The following is a 19,057-nucleotide window of genomic DNA, read 5'->3' on the forward strand; positions in this document are numbered from 1 at the left end:
CACATCACAAATTCCTGCACAGGACAGCCCTCCACAGTGTCCCTGGCATGGGATGGGAGCAGCTTGGAGATGGTGCCCGGATCCAATCTGGAGATATCCATTCTGTTCCCTCTTCCTCCGTGAATTCTGTGGAGCCATTTTCATGACAGGTCAGCACTGGCAGTTCAGGCCTCCTCTGGACTATCGCTATAGATAATGGAAGCTATGAACCTGGGACGGTGTGGGGCGCCACCTGGTGGCCAAAGAGGACATGGTGGGCCTGAGCAGACTAATTCTAGGTTGAAAAGAGCCAGGAGCTACTGAACCACCTCTGCCCTGGGGTTAGAACACTACTAGCCTCACAGATATTATGTAGACAAGGAAATGAGAGTGTAATTGAGTCTGTTGGGAAAACCCAAAGACGCCAGGCTCATGTCAGGTCTCCTGGAGTGAGAGTTTGGATCTCAGGGAGTGATTTAGACAGATCAGCCAGTGCAGAGGCCTGAACGGTGGCACCATCTCATAAACAGTGAGCATCTCCGATCTATTCTGAGTGACAAGTAACCTAGGTCATGTGTAAACACCATGCCTTGACTACTGTGGATACTGAGGGAAAACATCTGTGTGTGTGTATGCTTATGTGTGTGTGTGTGTGTGTGTGTGTGTATGTATGTATGTGCTGTATGTGTGGGTATGTATGTGTTTATGTGTGTTCTATGTTTGTGTTGTATGTGTGTGTGTGGTGTGTGTGTGTGTGTGTGTGTGTGTGTGTGTGTGTTGAACATGTAATAGCTCACAGCATCCTCAGACATCTCTGTTTGGAGCTTCAGCACTGGCCAGATATCTATAAGCCATAGACTTTACTGTTAGATCACCTGCTTGTAACTCCAGCTCTATAATATGCTGTGAGGCCTTAAACATGTTGCTTCACCTTTCTGGGTTTCTCCTCCTCCTCCTCCTCCTCCTCCTCCTCCTCCTCCTCCTCCTCCTCCTCCTCCTCCTCCTCTTCCTCCTCCTCCTCCTCTTCTTCCTCCTTCTCCTCCTCTTCTTCCTCCTCCTCTTCCTCCTTCTCTTCCTCCTCCTCCTCCTCCTCTTCCTCCTTCTCCTCCTCCTCCTCTTCCTCCTCCTCCTCCTCCTCTTCCTCCTCTTCCTCCTCCTCTTCCTCTTCCTTCTCCTTCCATAAGTGGATCTGGAAGACTTATTCACATTGATATTTCAAGATTCCTAGCTACAAATCTCTTTGATATTATCAACACTGCCTCTTCAGACGTGACCCCTTACCCTCTGTCCAAACAGGTCATGTCCTTGTCAGCACCCAGAACATCCCTGAACTCAGCCATCTGCTTCCTTATAGTCTTAACCCTCCCAGAGCTGTAAGGGGCCCCCCAGCTCCTCAGCTTGGAAGAAGGACTGTTCCCAACACTCCCCTGATATGGTCATGACTCCTCAGCAGTGGTTATGGGGTCATGATGACATGGTTACATCCACACCCCAGATTCTCAAGCAGATGCTTTTCATCTTAGGAATATCCCCATTTGTTAGGAAGGACAAACTGCTGCTCCTCTCAGGTCCTATGGCTAGCCAGAGCTTGGTCAAGAGGAGAGAACATTTTTAGGGGGTCAGACAGTGGAGTGTATTTGCCTAGAACCTTAAATGTTCTGCACACATTCTTGACCCGCCCTCATCACCTCATAGGCTCACAGGTGTGTAGCCACCTATCTGAAGCCATGGCTTAAAGGGACAGAGCCAGGATGGCTCATCAGGATGTCCCAGGTGTAAGTCCTCCATGTGGGCCGTGGCCAGCCGCTCACATCCAACCATCACATATACACACAGTGATTTGAGCAATTACTAAAGCACAGTGAGCCAGAACCCTTTAAAGTAAAGGGCACTTGCACAACTGCCCTGCTCACACCTTACACACTTCCCCGCTACATCCCATGCATACATACTTAGTGCAAAGAGGCATTGTTTTCTCAGGAACCACCAGCCCAGCTGTGACATTCCAGAGCTGTCTCTTCCTCTCGTACCCTCAGCTTTCGACAAGGTTTCCCACCCAGAAGCAGCCACCCCAGTGCACACAGCCACTGGCTTACCCCTAGATTATTACAGGAGTAATAATCACACTCCCTCCCCTGGGCCCCATCCCCAACTCTTTCAGTCTGGAGCTTCTTGGCTTCTTTTAAATGTGTCAGGAGTGACTCCCTTGACCCAAGATTCCCACAATCACACTATAAAATCACTTACTGACAATTGTAAATTTCTTTTAAAATGGCTCTCTGGTATCATTTTACTATTTATTTAAAAGGAAACCAAGTTTTCATACTCATGATATAAGTGTGTTTATTTATTTATTTACCTAAAGAATTGGCTCGTGGCTGAATAGTCAAAACCGCAGGACCCAGAGCATCTTAGAGCTTTGACAGGTACTTCTTATTCTATAACATGAGTGCCGAGAACACCACTTAGCATAGACACGTATATAGTGAAAGACTATATTTAAGGCCATTTCAGAGACTGTTGGAATTTTTCCCCTAAGCTTAAGCCAAAATTCATTGAATGATTTCGTTTATGATATTTAAGTCAGCTACTCAGACAGCAAGTTTTAAAATCAAGTGTTCTAACACAGTACAATCCAAAGATATATGAATTTGAAACTTATATGCTGAGAAATGACAGTCGGGAAACATGACGTCTTTTTTTTTTTCCTGTAATTAAACAATTACGTTTCTGTGCAACAGAAACTGGATGATTTAAAAAAACTGCAGTTCACAGCAGGCAATGGCCATGAGGGGTCTGCAGCATGCACAGCACACGCGTGTGCTTAGAACAGAGGCTTCTGCAGCGTTTCCTCCTGCAGCATGCACAGCACACGCGTGTGTTTAGAACAGAGGCTTCTGCAGAGTTTCCTCCTGCAGCATGCATGGGCAAGGCCTACTGGAAGCAACCATATCCATTGCGCGTTTGATCTTGAGTTAATCTTCGGTCATTATGTGCTCAGAAACTTTAATACATTGGCACATTGTTCATGACTCCCTCATTCACTGTTAAGATTCTGTATGGGACTGCGGTCCACAGTTTTAAGAAGCTTGGTTGTAGTCTAACTTTAGCCAATAGACAAAGAGGTGCCTTCCAGGTAAGGCCAACCATGCACACCTCTGCTTGGGACTCCTCTGCTGCTTCCTCTCTTACTCGGAGTAAAAGGCACAGCCTTGTGCTGTCCACGACACCCACGTTCCCATCACTTCCTCTCTATAGCTCACTCTATTTTGTTCTGTCCACCATGGCCTCCTTGACAACCCATACAAGTTATCTCCTTATCCCTCTCTTGAGACCTTTGCACACGCCGGAGCCTCCACCACTACACAGTACAGTCTCCACATAGGTGGACCATTCACCCCTCCATCCTCACGTTCTTACTGCCCCAACCTTATTTCCTCCCTTGTTGGTATAGTTCCTTTCAGACCCCTACCTGCCCTTTTCTAGATGAACAGCTTTGTCAAAGCGACCAGATCACAGCTTTGTCCTCCTGACTGTCAGCCTGGATGGTGGGCTCAGAACAGGCATTCATTCCATAAGTATGTGTGGAACATATTGATTCTAGTAAACCAGCCTGGGACTCTAGAAAGAGATATATCTGTTCTCGTCCATCTTGGTTCAGCTCAAAGCAGGGAGAAGTACCCAAGAGATGAAGAAAGCTCCGGGGAGAAGTGGTTCCCAGAGAGGAGAAGGCTGGGCTCAGAGCTCTCCTGGATTATAGCGATCCCTCCAGAGGCAGATGACCACTACTAGCCCTCAAAGACCAAGGCCACCTGTCCTACAGGAAGCAGCCAGGTGGGCTTCGAGTGAGGAGCATGAGGAGGCGGGTCTTGGCATCCTGGTCTGCTGATGGCTTTGTGCAGTCCTGGTGCTGGTGCTGGAGTATGCCTCAACCCACCTACCTGGTCCTGGAGTCCTCTCTTTCACAGCTGCTAGATGGAGCACCCCAAGTGCACACCGGATAAGCAATCCCTCAAGAAGTAACTGCTAGCCCTTCCAAGGTCGCACATAGAGTGTCAGAGGCACAGATCCATCCAGGCAGTTTGACTTGACAGATGGGAAGGAAGTCATTTTGTCATTCTGAGTGGCAGATTCTGAAGACATTATTAGCGACCATTGCTCTGGGTGTAGAGGCTGAGGGTTAAGCTAATAATGAAGTGTTCTGGGTGCCTCACTTAGACTTTCCCCCTCCTCCCTTTGGCCTACCCCTCCCCTCCAGTTTTCTCCTCCTCTTCATCCAGGTCCTGGCACCCAAAGTTCCTGGAGTCATATCTTACATAAAGTGGTCTCTTCCTTTATCCCCTGACAACTCACACCATGATGTGTTCCTCATGCTGGAATGTCCGGAGCTGAAAGAGTCAAGCCCCCTAAGAAGGCATCCAGAGAACCCCCAAGAACCCTTTATCTCCAGCTTCTCTTTGCTTTGCTAGATTGCACCAATTCCAGTAATGGCCAGCAGAGGGCAGCAGCAGCCTGGAGAAGGCACATAGGCCCTAGCACAGAGGACCGCTTCAAAACCAAGCCAGATTTCTCTGGGGGTCCAACACCTACGCTGCACTTGCAGGGTTCCGCCTACCTTCTATTTCTTCCAAAGATTTCACCCAAGATTCTCTCGGACTAAGGTCTGTGTCTTCCTCTCTTTCCATGGCTGATGCTGCCACCAAAACAAGACAGCACTCAGACTGACAGCCAACTGTCGCGTCTCATGAGCAGATCCGTTCGTCCTTTAAAATATGTTACTGTTACTGGTGGGGGGGGTGGCTGTTGTCGTGGCATTCATGTGGAGGCCAGGGCATCGCTTTAGACAAGATGAGATGATCTCTCCTTCCACGATGAGTTCTAGGGCTTAAACTCAGGTTATCACGTGTGCTCAGCAAGTGCTTTTACTGGCTGAGGCATCTCCGAGGCCCAAAAAAGGAAAAAAAAATAAACAAACAAAAATTAAAAAAAAAAAAAAAAAAACAAAAACAAGCTTCCAGGGTGTTAGCAGTTGAGGGTGGGACTCTGGAGCCAGACTTCTTCCTGAGTTTGAATGGTCCACTCTCTGAGCTGCTCCCTTAGTCCATGTTCTAGTGCTGTGAAGAGACACCACAACCACGGCAACTCTTACAAAAGAAAGCATTTAACAGGGGCGGGCCTACAGTTTTGGAGTCTCAGTCCATTATCATCATGGTGGGAAGCGTGCCAGCATCCAGGCAAGCGTGATGCTGGGGAAAGAGTTAAGAGCTCTACATCTGGATCCACAGGCAGCTGGAACAGACACTGGCACTAGCTTGGGTTTTAGAAACCCCAAAGCTCACCCCCACTGACACACTTCCTCCAATAAAGCCACATCTCCTAATCCTTCTCAGTAGTGCCACTTTCTGATAACCAAGGATTCAGGTTTACAGGAGCCTATGGGGGACAGTCTTATTGAAGCCATCACAAGCTGCCTTGGCCAGTGACTACCTGTCTCTATGCATCCAGGTGGATGGACAGTGTCTGTGTGACAGGCACAGGGATAATTGCTGCACCACTTGAGGCTCCAAGGTCACACATCCCCCGGGTTCAATCTCACCTCTGGTGCTTCCAATCGCTCCTACCTCAGGCCTCCAATCACACTAATCAAGAAGCTAGTGGACATATGTCTTGGCAGAGGACTCCTATTTGTGGGTCAGATCCCCTTCTTGCCTAAGTGACTCAGGTGTATAAAGCTTAGCTGTGCATAGTCAAACCTCCCCTTTCTTGACAAAATTATCTAGGGGCATTGCTCTCACCATAAGAAGTCAGGAGGCGGTTGGCACAGAACTGGTGAAGTAGCTTCCCAAGAGCCAGAGGGACCTGGGCTTCTTCTTCTGCTGGCATCATCCATAGCTGTATTTCATGGTCCAAGGTGATTACTAGGCAACCATTTTCACAGCTGGGAGTTGGTGTAAGTTAGCTGCAGTCCACTCCAGAGAACTCCAAGAAGTAGGATCAACGGGACTTGTTGATGGATTTGCTGGGGAGCTGGGAAGCAGAGTGGTGCCAAAAGACAGTCACATGTCGCCGGTATGAGAACTGGGTAGATAACTGACTCACCAGGTGCGTCAAGGACAGCGGCCCGATGGCCAGGAAGTGGTGGAAGAAACCATGATGCTTATTAGCTTCTGTCTTAGTTAGGATTTTACTGCTGTGAACAGACACCGTGACCAAGGCAACTCTTATAAGGACAATATTTAATTGGCGCTGGCTTACAGGTTCAGAGGTCCAGTCCATTATCAACAAGGTGGGAGCATGGCAACATCCAGGCAGTCATGGAGCTGAGACTTCAACATCTTCATCTGAAGGTTGCTAGCAGAATACTGGCTTCCAGGCAGCTAGGAGGAGGGCCTTGAAGCCCACCCCACATCTACTCCAACAAGGCCACATCTCCTAATAGTGCGACTCCCTGAGCCAAGCATATACAAACCATCATAGCTTATATAAGGAGGCATTCGAGAGAGAACACTGTCTAAGCCAGGGCGTTGTAAGAGAGACATCAGCAGGTTGTGGGAACGTGATTAGATCTAGGTGACTGTGCATTCAAGCCACCATCTCGAATTGAGGACATTTGTCTTACGGTTTTGACTCTGTGTCCCTGAATGATGATGGGTGGTATTCCCAAATTGCAGGTCGATATATTGACTTAAAATGAGTCGTAGTCATGCAGACAATGGAAAGAGAACTTGCTCTACCTGATCTCGGGGATTCTGACAACAAAAGAGGCTTATTTCTTCACATACACACAAGCACACATACACACAAGCACAAGTGTAACAGAAGGGGGACAGTTTGCTTAAAGTCTCCCAGTGTGCACCAGGCATGTTTGTATACTGGGGAGAGGTGACATTATGGAGAACTCCCAGCTCTGTCTTGTGCCGCATCCCAACATGCTCTCTGAGCTGGAGAGCTGTGAAGGCCAAGCTGGGAACCTGGAACAAGGGAAACACATAGAAACACATAGAAAAAGGTAAGCCTGGCGCAGGATGACCTGAGACTGCTTCCTGTGCCAGTGAACAGGTTTGTTTTTCAACAGAAGACTAAATTCCACCTAGAGTTGTTCATTCCTTCTGGCTTGCAGTTATGCAGAGGAGTTTTAAAACTCACCATTGGCCTGTTACAAAAAAAAAAAAAAAAAGGAATATATCTTGATTAATGATACTTCCTCCCAGAAAAGAATCAAACCAGAGGCAGAGGCAATCCCACCTCTTATCTCTCCAGAAACACCTTCCTGCTGTGGCGGTTTGGGTCCCTCTAACCAATGGCTGTTGCCCTGTGTTTCTGGAGAGAGCCTCTTCTTGGTCCCTGCCTCCGTGTCTCATGACAATTCTCTTGGGCTGTTGACTTGGTCAAGACTTAGAGAAATGTGTAGCAGCCCCTGCATGGCCCTTGCCCTGATTGGGAAGAGCCCTGTTGGACCACACTTAGCTTGGATTCAAGGGGCTGCACCAATTCAACTCCAGAGGCTGTGCCGGCTCCAGGGGAATGTGGCTGCCACCCTTCTGTGTTCTCTCTTGCAGGTAAGTCAGTTTCGAGCATTCGAGAGGGCTGTGTGATGACACCTTTGGAGGTGTGGGAGCAAAAGTCGCCACAGTAAGACACCATTGCTTCGCGGTATTTCAATTTTGCTGGGGCGGGCATCAGGATGGGCTCTGTCCCATGGGAGATTTCTCTGGATCTGAAAGGTGATGCTGAGCCTAGGGGGGTCCCACTAAGGGTCCCTGGCCTTGGCTGGGGGAGACAGAGGGATGACTGGTGGCCTCTAGTACCTGGCCCCGATGTCTGTGCATGTGGCTTGCACTGGGCTGCCTGCTCCACTGGGGGTATGGCATCTACCCACAATCCCCCACATTGACTCTGAGGAGCTTCTTTGGGCAGCTTCAGATGGCTGAGACCTCCTGGCATGGAATGGAGGGGACGGGACATTTGCTGAGGCTTCATCAGCCCTGCTCTGGAAGGCCCTCATCCTCAATGGCATGCAGCCTCAGTTTTCAAATTCATGGCATCCCACCGGCCACGTCACCCACTCCAGGTTCTCTCTCCCTCTCCATCGTCCTTCTCACCCATCACCTCGCGCCAAGGGTCCCACCAGTGGGAACAAGTTCTAGCGCCCATTACCAATGTGAAATGGGGAGAGGAGTTTGAGCTATAGCATTTGTTGTAGGACCAGGTTCCAAGTGACATGTGACTGCTGACAGTGCAATGCCAAAGGCTTATGGTGCACCTTCTAGGAGCACACTGGGCATCCAGATGTGTATGTGTGACCCAGACTTTCTCCAGCTTTCCAGATGTGGGGTTAACCCATCTTTCAACCTGTGTTCTCTCTGAACAACATGAACTAGGTCCATGACCCTAGTGTCGACCAGAGGCAGAGTAGAGCTGTATCTTGTATAGAAGTGAGTGGAAACTTCCTTAAACACTGTGCAAATTGTTTTCCTCGTGTTTTAAGGGGATAGGACTCGCCCATCACTGTTCCCAGGGGGCTCTTGAAGGCCCTCAACTTGGGGCTTTTTGTCCTTAAGCCTTAAGCAGGTCTTCAGGACACTTTTGGTAACGATTATAGTCTTATAGGACCCAGTACTGAGGCAGGGAGACCTCAGATGGGAACAGAGGTCTCCAAGTCCTAGCTAGGTTCTGGCCACAAAGACCTGAATCAAGCCCAGGCCTTGTGCACAACTCCCCGGGAAGAAGCATAAACCTTTACTGCTGCAAGGCCCACTGCAACTTCCATGTTTGACCCAAGGCTTCTGTCATTGACACTGGTGACGTGAAGCTGTGGGTCTGCATTTCACAGAGTGTGGGCATTATACTGTCAAACGTTAAAGCCCTGGCTGCTCCTGGGCACCCAGAGTTCTGAGTGTATGCTAGGAAGGATTCTCTCCATTACCAGGTCAGAAGCTTGCCTCAACTAGGCTTTGGAAGCAGATTTAAAGAGTGTAGATTGCAGACCAAGCAGGAATGTTATTACTGGGGATAAAAAAGAGTGTGGCACATCGATAAAGGCTCAGTATCCTAGAGGACAGATGGTCATTAGGGAGTGTGTGCCTAACAGCACAGCATCAAAATATGTGGTGGATAAACACTAGCAGCAGCAAGCCATGATTCCAGTTGGAAACTTTAACATCTGACTCCCACAAGTGTCCATATCCCTCTGGAGAAACATTCGAGGACACCGTCAAATTTAATGGTGCTGTCCTCCAGCTGGACGCAATGGATTGCCATGGACACACATCTTGACACATCTTAAAGAATATAAATATCGTGTCTGTTTCCAAACTAGTCCAGAATTAAACTAAAAGTCAATAATAGAATTATCCCAGAAGATTCCTAAACACTTGGAGAATTAAACAACACTTCACTGGATAACACATGGGTCTAAAAGAAGGCCTCAAGTGAAACTGACAGCTGTTTTGAGCTAAAGAGAGATGGAGAAACAAGACAAAATGCTTATGGCATTTTGCAGAGAGGATGAGTTGGAGAGCATTTATAACATTGAATGTAGCTTAGAAAAAAATCAAATATCAATAATCTAAAAAAACAGAGAGGTGGGGGATAATAAAAATTAGAGCATACATCCGTTAAACTGGAAACAGGAAGTCAACATGAGAAAATTAATAAAACCCAAAGCTGGCTGTTTGCAGAGGTAAAATCAGTAGGCATAGAGCCGGGTAAGTAAGAAAGGAAAAATGAGATCAGAAAGGATTATCTATAGATCACATTATAGACTAAAAATGAAAATACTGTAAATAGCTCTATGCCCACAGATTCGATAAACTGTACAAAATGGACTGATTCTTTAAAGGATACAATGAGCCAAAAGTCATATACAAGGAAATGCACAACATGAATTAACCTTCATCTGTCGGGAAACTGAATCAAAAAATCAGCTTGCAAATTAAAACCAAAAACAAAAACGAAAAACAAAACACACACACACACACACAAAAACCAAACCAAACCAACCAAACAAACAAACAAAAACCCAGCCATCGTCGATGGGTTCATTGGCTAATTCCACTATTTAAAGAAGAAATTTTTCTCCTCTGGTCCTTTTCAGAATATGAAACTAAAGGAAAAATATTCCTTATTGTCTCTCATCCTAATCTCAAAACCAAACAAGAACAAAGCCCTCTCTCATGCATGTTGATAACAAAATATTAATAGGCCAAATCTAACAACCTGTAAGAAATATACAATATATTCAATAAAATGAGACTTACTCCTGACATGTAAGACTGATTTAACTGCCAAAAATCATTAATACAATCCATCACCTCAATTTAATAAGAAACTTATACCGATAGGTGTGGGAAAAGTATTTGACAAATATTCAACACCTATTCATGATAAACAACAACAAAAAAAAGTCTTTCAGCAAACTGCAGACAGAAGAGAGTTTTCTTGCCCTGATAAAATAAGACTTATTTAAAAAATAACAAGACAAAACAAAACCACAGTTAACATATTCATTTTGAGAGGGTTTCCTGCTGCGAAGGTTGGGAGCAACCTACCAATGTCTCATCACTATTGTGCGTGCGTGCGTGCGTGCGTGTGTGTGTGTGTGCTGGAAACCTAGCTAATGCAAAGGAGGTAAGAAAAGAAATGAAAAGTGGGAAAGAGAATTCAAAGACATGACTGCTCACAGACGACATGGTTTCTTTGGAACAGAATCTGAAGTCAGAAACAGAAATAACAGTGGTAAGGTTGCAAGTCAATGCCCAATTAGTTGCAAGACTAATGCCCAAAAGCCAATTGCTTGTCTGTGCATCCATCATGAGTGGGTCCATCACCACTCATGACAACACCCTAAGATGAAATATACACTAGGGAAACTCAAACACTCATGAAACTATGAAAGAATTTTTAAAAATATGAAGAGACGCTTCGTAATTACAAATGAGAAGACGCTAATTCCCCACAGCTAATGCGCGGGCTCCATACAACCCCGGCAAGCTATTCTGTACATCCACAGACTTCTGAAGATTCTGTGGAAAAATTAAAGACCCAGAGTACCCAACTCAGGATTAAAGAAGGACAAAAATGGAGACTGGTCCTACAAGGGTCCAGCGCTTACTACGAGGCTACAATAATAAAGACACTATGGTATTGGTGAGGAGAAAACATTAGAAATAGCTCAATGAACAGGAAAGAACACCAAGAAGAGGGGCAGTATCGATGTCAATGGAGCAGACAAAATGCCAGTCATTTCCACAAATAACGCTGTCGCGAATGAACTTCACACACAGGAAAAAATCTGGACACAGATTTCACTTACTATACAACAATTAACTTAAAATAGATCGCAATCTTAAAGACCTAATGTGAAATTCAAACCCAAGATCTTCTTCTAGGTGGTAACATAAGAGAAAACACAGATCACCTTGAGCAAGGCAGTGATGTTCTAAATACAGCAGCAGAGAAAAATCCTAAGGAGAAAAAAAAAAGAGAAAAAAAAAAAAAAAAAAAGGCTTTGTAAGTGGGACATCACTGAAATTGAAAAGCTTCTGATGAAATACAAGAAGACCAAGCATAGATCAGGAGAAGACATATGCAGAAAACACATCTAACAAAGAGCCATTGTTCAACATATACAAAGAACTCTTTAAGTTCGTCAACATCAGAAGGAGCCACTTAATGCAAATGTGAACAGAAGAGCTGGACAGCTCAACAGGGAAGATGTACAGATGGAGAGAAAACATGTGCTGTCAGTTTCAATCCCCCATGTCACTGACGGACGGGTTCACCAAGGCAACCAAGGTACCACCACAGTTCTTATACAGCCATACCCACTGACAGTGTCAAGGTCTGATGAGATTCTGGGATGACAGCAAGTCCCGCTCACTGTCAGAAATGCAGGGTAGCACAGCTACGTTGGAAGGCAATTTCCAGTACCATACAAAGTTCAACACCCGCTTCCCACATCCCAGCAACCCAGCTCCTAGATGTTTACCCCAGTGAACTGAAAGCATTTAATGCTGCCTCTGCCGTGAACAAAACCTGCGTGTAGCTGCTTACAGCAGTTTTATACATAACTGAAAACCTTTGAAAGCACCCAGAGTGGATAGATAGACTATTGGTGAGCCAGACACAGGAATATTCAATACAAACGGGTATGAGCTGTTGAACCCAAAAAGAAATAGAGGGCACTTAACTGTAAGGGAAGGAAACTCCTCTAAAGAAGCCATACCCTCTTTGATCCAACTATAACTTCATGACATTCTCAAAAAAAAAAAAAAAAAAAAAAAAAAAAAAAAAAAAAAAAAAAAAAAAAAATGGAGACACTAGAAAGACTAGAAACCGTCAGGGGTTAACAGGAAAGAGGACGATTAGGCAGAGCGGGAGAGACTTAGAGGCAAGAGAATCTGCAGTGTGTCATCACAAATGGCTGTCCAGAGAGCACGCCCACTGTGAAAGAGAAAGTCATGTAAACCATGACTTTGAATGAGGAGCTGCCCATAGGCCCAACTATAGCAAAGGCACCTCTCTGGGGGTGGTGTAATGTGGGCAAGTTCACACGGGGCAAGGTGGCACTTTCTGCTCAGCTTTGCTACAAACCTAAAATTACTCTCAAATATTTATTAAATATAGTAGGTCACAATTTTAGAGCCATCCTACTGACAAGAGCTAAGAAATGTAATGAAGAATCACTAAGAATATGGGACAACAAGAACACATAAATACATACATATATACATATATATACATACATATGTATATATGTATATATGTGTGTGTGCAATTATTTATATATATATATACATATATATATATATAAATTGGCTTATATAATTATATTGGTTTATATAATTATATGGAAAATAGAGTAATATATGCTTTCCATAAAATATTTTAACAATGTCTAGAAGAGTTGAATGTGACCCAAAGTGAGCTGGCGATGTCACTGTTGAGGACTTATCCTTAGGGAAACTCCTGAGCATAGCCATTAAGCAGCAGTGGGCTGGTGGTGTGCTTTGGTGGTAGAGCACTTTGCTGGTGTGAGGCCCAGGGTTCAGAAGGGGGAAGAGGAACACAGGCAAGAGGGGTGGAGAGGGTAAGGAGGCCTCAGCATCAGAGCGTCCACACCATGACATTTACCAGGTTTGTGGAGGCCCTGCCTTGCTCTGCACACGCCCCGCCACCCCAGTGGGATCCTGTCATCACTGGCGGGTACATCTGCTTTCAAGAAGCAGGGAACTCAGAGAGAGCCAGGGTGAAGGTGAGGGGGTGTCTCTAGATTTCTTTTCTCATGAACAAATCTGGAAAGGGGTGGGTGAGCTGAAGGAAAGTAGAAAAGAATCCAGGTACACAGTTAATCTTAAGGGTAAGAAGGAGCTGTCTGTGGACTTCACCAAGGTATGACTATCAGTTGATAGAGGTCACTCAAAATGACCCCTGCCTACATTCCTAACACATGCTGAGCAGAAACGGTCTCTCTGATTAGTTCATTGTCAAGTGGGTCGGACTTCAAAATACTGCAGATGATGTCAGGATAGGGATGGCGGTGATGAGAGTGATGGTGGTGATGGTGGCAAATGGTGATGGTGATGGAGGTGATGGTGGTGTTGGTTATGATGGTGATGGCGGTGATGGTGATGGTGGCGGTGGTGATGGAGGTGATGGTGGTGATGGTTATGATGGTGATGGTGGTGATGGCGGTGATGGTGGTGATAGTTATGATGGTGATGGTGGTGATGGTGGTGATGGTGATGATGGTGGTGATGGTAATGATGGTGATGGAGGTGATGGTGGTGATGGTGGCAATTGTGACAATGGTGATGGTGATGGAGGTGATGGTGGTGATGGTGGCAATTGTGACAGTGGTGATGGTGATGGAGGTGATGGTGGTGATGGTGGTGATGGTTATGATGGTGATGGTGGTGATGGTGATGATGGTGATGGTGGTGATGGTGATGGAGGTGATGGTGGTGATGGAGGTGATGGTGGTGATAGTTATGATAGTGTTGGTGGTGATGGTGGTGATGGTGATGGTGGTGATGGTGATGGAGGTGATGGTGGTGATGGTGGCAATTGTGACAGTGGTGATGGAGGTGATGGAGGTGATGGTGGTGATGGTTATGATGGTGATGGTGGTGATGGTGATGATGGTGATGAAGGTTATGGTGATGGAGGTGATGGTGGTGATAGTTATGATAGTGTTGGTGATGATGGTGGTGCTGGTGATGATGGTGATGGTGATGATGGTGATGGTGATGGTGATGATGGTGATGATGGTGATGATGGTGATGGTGGTGATGGTGGTGATGGAGGTGATGGTGGTGATGGAGGTGATGGTGGTGATAGTTATGATAGTGTTGGTGGTGATGGTGATGATGGTTATGATGGTGATGGTGGTGATGGTGATGATGGTGATGGTGATGATGGTGATGATGGTGATGATGGTGATGATGGTGATGGTGGTGATGGAGGTGATGGTGGTGATGGAGGTGATGGTGGTGATAGTTATGATAGTGTTGGTGGTGATGGTGATGATGGTTATGATGGTGGTGATGGTGGTGATGGTGATGATGGTTATTATGGTGATGATGGTGATGATGGTGATGGAGGTTATGGTGATGGAGGTGATGGTGGTGATGGTGGTAGCTGTAGTGATAGGAGATAACAGTGAGGAGAAGGAGCTAGAACAGGCTCAGAGGCTGAGAATTTGGTGAACACTTTGTGACTCACAGCTGGGAATGGAAGAAAATCAAAAGAGAGAAAATGAGATTTTAAGAGCTGCTAAGAGTTATAAATTAAGGAATCTTTCCCATAAAGACTGGAATTCCGAGGGCTGCAGAGTGGCCTAGAGATTAAGAGCACTCACTGCTCTGTCAGAGGACTGGAGTCACCTGCCCACTCCACACCAGAAGGCTCACAAACACTGTAACTCCAACTCCGAGGTACCCAACACTCTCTGGCCTCCATGGACACCCACACACGTGTGCACTGGTGACACACGTGTGTACTGATGCAAATACCAGACACACACACACACATGAATAAGAAAAAAACCCAAAATTTTAAAAACAAGCAAAAATGAATATTCTTTTAAAAAGAGAAATATATGAGATCTAATTGAAGTGTTTTAAAACTGTATTTATTAAAGTATACAATCTTATTCACTTTGACATAAGACAAAATCCATGATCTGAAAACAGTTGTTACTCCCCCAAAGTTTCTTCCTGCCCCCTTCTCCCCCTTCTCCCCCTCCCTCCCACCAGCCCCACCACAGGTACATAAATGTCTCTCCACTTTTGTGCATTAGAACTTGGTAATCTCTAGTTTTATGTGACCCGGTTGCTTGATGTGCACCCTTCTGGCCAGCTAACTCACTGATATGTTCTGGGATTGGTCTTCTATGTGGCTACTTCCTGTAGTGTCGTGTTGTGTGAACACACCAACGCTTCTCGGCCCACTCACCTCACCACAGACATTCAGGCAGGATCATTTTGGACAATCACAGATAACACATCCTTGATGTCTGTGCACCAGGCTTCCCGTGGACAGGTGCATTTTTTTTACTTCTCTCAGACAAATGCTTTGGAGTCAAGTCCATGAATCACATACTTAGAGGAGGCTAGCTTTAAAAAAAAAAAAAAAAAAAAGTCAACACATTTCCTTAAGTAGTTGCCCCATTTTACAGCCCTACTCAATAATTAGAATTCATCAAAACTTTAGACTTAGTCTCCCAAAACATTAATAAAAACAAAAGCCCCAGAGACTCAGGAGATGGTTCAGTCAATAAAATTCTGGTCACGTAAGCTTGAGGTCCTGAGTTGGGATACATAGTCCTATGTAAAAAGCCAGGCGCAGCTGCATGCCCCTGAGTTCCCATTGCTGCAGAAACTGGAGAATTCCCCTCCCACCCTCCACTCCTTCCCCCTCTCCCTCCTCCCCCCCCCATCCCCCCCCCCCCCCCCCCCCCCGCAGCTTGCTGGCTGAATCCAGCTGAATTCATGAGCTCCAGGGTTAATGAGAGACCCTGTCTTGAAAATAATGTGAAGTGACAGAGAAACACACCTTGTATCTATCACTGTCCTGAACATGCATTCGTGTACATACAAGCACATGCATGCAAGACCACACACACACACACACACACACACACACACACACACACGGAAACAGAGACAGAGAGATAAAGAAAGAGACAGAAAGACAGAGACAGTCAGAGAGACAGAGAGACAGAGACAGAGACAGACAGACAGACAGACAGACAGACAGACAGGACAGAGCAGCAAAGTGTGTATCTAATTTTTTAAAATGTGAAGCTGAAATATACAAAGAAAAGAGCAATCACATCTCCCACTAAGGTAAACACGACTGATCCACGGAGCTTAGTGGGATGCTTTTGAATGGAAATTTACATCACCCAAATGCAGGGCACATAGAGGGGAGAAAAGGTGAGTTTGATTCCATCTAATGTGTCTGAAGAGGAGAGACAGAGAGGACAGAGCAAACACATGACTTGGGTACAGCTAGAGACTGTGGACTGCACAGGACAAGACCATCTAACCATCAGGACTGTGAAGAAGTCACCCGCAGAGGCAGTAAATGCCTGTCCTAATCTTGTCCTGAAATCCTCAAAGATCCATTTCCCCAGAGGAAGGGATGTAGGTTCTAGAACATTATAAATATATTCCTGGAGGTCTTTCTTTCTGCAGCTGCGTTGACAGTTGAGCCCAGATAGGCAGGATGATATCAACCCAGCCGGAATCCCAACCGATTAGATGGGCCTCCAATCCAATGCTCTCCCCTTAACCACCCTTCCTCGCTCTCCTCTCGGCCCCTCACCTCCTTAGCAAATGGCACTCCTGAATGTTACAGCTGTCTCAGAGTCTTTGCCATCTATAATCTTCTACCTCCCCCCTGCTGACTTTTTTCTTTTTATGTCTCCTTCCTGGACATTAGTTATTCTTTACTTTTAAATATTTGTATCCGTAAAAAAACAAATGAACGCCAGGGACAGATTTATAAAGAACGTTCCTGGAGAGGCGGCGGATTAATTATTCAGCATCCTCTCCCTTTGTAACTATTTATTGTCTCATATGCATTTATATGACACCTATCACTGCGCCCTCCCTCCATACCAGAGACATAATTCCCAGGGAGTGACTACTTGTCTAAGATGCATCTGTGCTTTTTTATTCCTGACTGGTACAGCACGTGCCATTGCTGGGTAATTGTGTTCATGTTTTTAAATGTGAAAAATAATCAAATATAACTCGAAAGAGATTGTACAGTAATTCAAGGGGATATTAAACCACCGGGAAGTTAGCCGGCAAATAAATAGGCGTTTGTAGCTGTCAGGGTGAGCTATGGGAGAGGGGGGCTGGCAGTGGGGGAGGAGAGGCGAAAGCAAGACACAAAGAGTAGGGTGAAGCTTCTGCATTTCACCATTGAGCTGGTTGTGCTGGGGGAGGGGAACTTCCAGGGGGCCATGAGTAGGAGACAGAACAGCAGTGGGTTTTATCTGAGGTAGCCAGAAATGGGAAAAGCAACATTGCCCATGTAGGACAGACGGGCAGCGCAGTTGGACAGGAGGTTAAAAGTCATTGTGTATGCTGACCTTTGATGTCAGACTCAAGGATGCCCTGCTGGGACAGTGAGAGACTAGCATCACTCACACACCTATTGATGTGTTTATAAAAAGATAAAGAGAAAGGGGTCATGTTCTATGGGGGGGGGGGTTAGGTATGGGGGAAGGGGATGTCTCAGCTGGGCCCATGCTTAGGCATCCCTTCCCCCTGAGGGACCATAGAATAGAGTTTGTTTAGGGAATGGGACGGGGAGATAGAGAATAGTAGAAGCAGAGAGGGGGGGGGTAGAGACAGTCATAAGCACGTGGGGGGATGGGGAAGGGTCAAGGAGACAAAGCAGGAACAAGAAGGCAAGAGAGGAACAAGAGAGGGAGGAGGGGTCAAGCAGCCCCTTTTATAGTGGGTCAGGCCAGGTAACTGTGGGGTGGTGTTCAGACAGAATGCTAACACCCATGGCTGCCTGGCTTGTGGTACTTCCTTTGTGTACCTCATCTCTGCTCAGGGCACTAAAATACTCAATACGGCTGTCCCGTTTTACAGATGAGGGAACGGGAGTGCTGAGTGGTTAGGCAATTGCTGGGTGCCCTCCCTGACACCACTCTGCACCATTCCACCTCACCCCTGCACAACTAGCAGAAGTTCAAGAAGGCAGTCCCTACCTTCCTAGAGCTTCGGGACACAAGGGCAGATTCTGGAAGGCAATCTGCCTGAACATTGCTCCTCAGTACGCTTTCAGAGATTTTCAAGATCACACAGCTGAGGCAATGAAGGTCTGAAGAAGGAGGCCTGCCCCCAGCAAGGACACAGGGGTGCAGAGACTGGAGCTCCAGACAGGCAGGATTAGGCAAGACACAAGAGGATTGCCATGGGAGAAGGCAAAGAAAGACACACAATTCTGAGCCCATTTTTCTTCCCACACTACCCAAGAGAGACTGCAACTGGACTAAGAATTTGGTATCTTGCCATGTGTCAGAGGGGTGAGAAACTCATCTCCAGTTGTGCTCACTCAGGGACCTCAGCGGCTAACAGGAAGTCAAGTCTCAAATGCACCTTCTTTATTGCCTGCTCTGAAGCATCACGGTGTGAGGCTCACCTGCCTGATGTTGAAACTGGGTTCTGTATAACAAAGTATGAAGCATCTTGTGCATCATGCAGCCCCATGTTACAAATGCATATGAAAATCTGTAGGTTGTGTCAGGTGAGTGGAGCCAGCTCTATTTATCTAAGCCCAGAGCATCCCGGTGGAGGGCAGCAAGAGGATCTCATGAGGATGCAGGGTCCAGGGTGACCCAGCATCCCCAAGAACATTCCCATTCTCTTCTTGACACTCCCAGTTGTTTTTACCTACAGATATACCATCGATTCCAATAACCAATTCCAGTTACCAGCTGAGCACTCTAATCCAAAGTGCAAATACTTCAAACTTTGAAACTCCCTGATGATGCCAAAGGTGAAAGCTCCACTCCAGAAAACTGTTTCACGTGCAAAATGTTTTAAATTAT

The 19,057-nt window shown here is 46.1% G+C and overlaps 1 protein-coding gene across 3 annotated transcripts in view; it reads left to right on the forward strand.

The window, feature by feature from the left end:
- Kcnip1 (potassium voltage-gated channel interacting protein 1) overlaps positions 1-19,057 on the forward strand; it is a 376,538-nt gene that overhangs the window by 281,332 nt on the left and 76,149 nt on the right. The window lies entirely within an intron of this gene.

Source organism: Arvicanthis niloticus, chromosome 6 (assembly GCF_011762505.2).
Source record: "Arvicanthis niloticus isolate mArvNil1 chromosome 6, mArvNil1.pat.X, whole genome shotgun sequence".
Lineage (NCBI taxonomy): Eukaryota > Metazoa > Chordata > Mammalia > Rodentia > Muridae > Arvicanthis > Arvicanthis niloticus.